The sequence below is a fragment of the Eucalyptus grandis genome, chromosome 5 (assembly GCF_016545825.1).
Source record: "Eucalyptus grandis isolate ANBG69807.140 chromosome 5, ASM1654582v1, whole genome shotgun sequence".
In the NCBI taxonomy this organism is placed as follows: Eukaryota; Viridiplantae; Streptophyta; class Magnoliopsida; order Myrtales; family Myrtaceae; genus Eucalyptus; species Eucalyptus grandis.
In genome coordinates, this window is record NC_052616.1 from 9,436,513 (window position 1) to 9,439,944 (window position 3,432).

The window sequence follows — 3,432 nt, forward strand, 5'->3', positions numbered from 1 at the left end:
CTCGTCTTTATTCCATACCTCTTGCAAAACGGCAGCCACCGTCTCGCGAAATCGTACGCTTCCTCATCCCATGCAGCGTGAGCGGTGAGCCGCCGTCATCCGAGAGGTACAAGTGGAGCTTCTCCGGCGGATAGTGGAGCGCCATCGCCAATATCACCGTGTTCATCACTGCCACGATGGGCTCCTTATCAGGATCCGCCGTGCACACCAGCACGTCTATCGACGGGAGCTCTCACTCGGGCAACCTCTCGGGAAAGGCGGTCCGCAACACGGGCCACCATCGCAAGGCCTGGTGGAGCAGCCACGTGAGGGACAGCGTTAGCTCGCCCAAGAAAATAATGAGCCAAGCCAAAGTGATGGGTTGGTCCAGTGAGCTAGCTTCTTCGGCAAAGAGAAAGGAAGCTCTATAAGTTGTGTTTGGCAGTCGAGATAAAATTCAGGATATGATATGATTTATCATATCTTACGTGTGGTGCTTATTTATGATAAGATAAAGTCGAATATAAGGGAGATATAGACATGATAAAATTATCCCATGGGGAGGTAAGATAAAGGTGGATAAGATTTCTAATGTCCATAATAAGAAAGTTATTTTTATCAAATAACAAACGTATTAAATTAACAAAATTGAAATTATATTTTAATATAAATTATATTTGAATTCTAATTTAAGAAATTAAAAATAAAAAACAAAATTTATTTTTAATTAATCTTATTTTAATTTATATATTCAACTTTAATTCTATCTTATGATAAACATTCAATCTATAAATTAAATATTTATATTTATTATATATTTTAGGTAATTTTGTATTTTAGGTATATTAGTACAGTTTACTATTTGATAAAATTTTATTAAAGAATGATGAAAGAGGAAAAAGAAATAATAAATAAAATAATATAAAAAGGAAAAAATAAAATAAAATAAAATAAAATAAAATAAGGAATAATGTTACGAGAGATTTTCACCATCTCCGTTTATGAACATTTAGGTTTATTTATAATGATATGTTGTTTATATATAAAAAAAAAAATGTACATAATATGATGTAAATATATCCGACTTGAATATTATAATTTGCCAAACAATGGATAGGATATAAAAAAATCCAAAGATTTCATATCCTACCCTATCTAATCTTATTCCGATTAAAAATCTTATTCCAAACGTATTAAAAATAAGTAAAGCGGCTTTACGGAAAGCATGTGTGCGCGGTTGATGGCGATCAATTTCAGGTCAACATGGCAAAGGTTTAGAATAATGATGCTCCATAAGTAGAGCTCGATCAATTTCGGGTCAACATGGCAAATGTTTTGTGGCACGGGAACGTCAGGATCCCCATCTAACTTGGTCTGGATTATTTATGAAATGCCACGTCGTCCAACTCGATCCTTTGCGTATGTACTCCCGTACTATGGTGTATCTCCTTCTGTGAGAATGGGCCTATCTACCGTCCGTAATCGAGAGGTTCGGTAGAATTCTTGTTTGACCGGTGGATGCGCGATCACCCTCCAAGAAAGGCTAGTGCGCTTCCCCTTCTTTGTCATTGTCCTTCGGCTAGTGGTCCGGAGGAGCTGGGGATTTTACTCTTGAAGCGCGTCTGAAAATGACCGAGCCTATGGTCATAAGGAGAGAAGCGAACCTCTTGCCATCTAAGCCAACGACTTATCGGTGTATGCATCTCTTTATTAAAACCCGGCGGCCGCTGCCTAACTCCTTTTGCCAACGACACGTTGGCATTACCATTTTGATTTTGAATTCTTTGGATATAGAAGCATTTTACGCGATCAAGTTGCCAAGTGGACCAAAATCCCCATGAATTTACATCAACCAAACCCTAAGCATAGCCGTTCAGCCCCACTCTCTCTCGATCTTGACAAGGATGGTGGACGGCTCAATGATACAAGATACAACCACTATATCTGTTGCGAAATAATGCGGAAGATAACGAATCCTGCCGTTCAAATTTAGTGAATGGGCTGTTTATGAATGATAGTCCTTCGTTTATTTATTTGTTTAATTATTTATTGTAATTTGGTCTTTTCTCTTCCATTGATTCGTCACTAAAATTGTCGGGCGCATGCCTTAGTTGTGACGTACTTTAATCCGAATAATTGTAACATGAGAAAGTGAGCTCGGAAGAGCGCGTATTGTCAATTTCTTGACAAATGGGGCCATGCGCTTCTTTTATGAAACAGTATTAGAATTATATGTGTATGTAAAGGAGTATGGCCACGAACCTATCTTCTCGAAGTAATTTCACAATATATACGCGAAGAGACTATTACATTTTATTTGATAAAAATCTCTCTCTCTCTCTCTCTCTCTCTCTCTCTCTCTCCTCTCTCAAAGGAGTATGGCCCCAAAGCTGTCTTCCCAGAGTGATTTTCGAAGTATATATCCCAAGGGACTATTACATTTTACTTGGTAAAAATCAATCTCTCTCTCTCCCTTCCCCCTCCCCACTTCGTGTGTATATTATACATGGATTGCGCTAGCATGACCACACCATTACTTTCTATGAGTAAAGGAGGTGCAGTTTGGGCTTTTCACGAACCTTCGTGTGTATATTATACATGGACTGCGCTACCATGACCATGCCATTACTTTCTATAAGCAGGTGCAGTTTGGGCTTTTCGGTTTGTATAATGGGGCAACCGGAGGTAAATTTGCTATGAAAAACCATATGTTTTGCATGTGCTGGAATTTGAAGAAACAAATCTAATGATATTCAAGAAAGAGAAATTCATGAAGAATTGACTGCCAATTTTAGACGGTGCATATTGGTCCAAAATTTTGGAAGGTGATATCACGTAATAAAATGTCTGGAAAATTACATATTATAAATAAAAATATTCACGCTTTACAAATTTTGCACTTATAATATAAATTGGAAATTCTTTGTATACTATCATAACTGTAATATTGAAAAATTCATTATTGCACTTGGTTACAATAAAAATTTATCAAACGCCATTGTAAAATACTTGAAAATTTTGAAAATATTAAAAAAAAAAATCATATACTGACATGTATAATTGGTCCGTTCATGAAATCTAGTGGTGGTGGTGATGGTTAGGGGTGGCATCAATAGTAGTAGTGGCAGTAGCGGTAGCAGTAGTAGTGATAGCAGCAACAACAACAATAGTAATAGCATTGTCCGTTTATGAAATCTAGTTGTAGTAGTAACATTTCTTGTGGTCAATAACTCCATTACTCATGCTAAAAGTGACGGACCATTATGTAGGCATTTTCCATTATACATAGACCTGTATTAGCATTTACTTCACCCTTGAAAAGCCATTGAACTTGAATTGTTGAAGCAAATAATTGGGATGAGTTACTCTATAGTAATAGAGAAATTGTCTAATGAGTCCCAAATTCATTATACAAATATTAATTCGGTTTTGAACATTTTAATTGTGTTAATT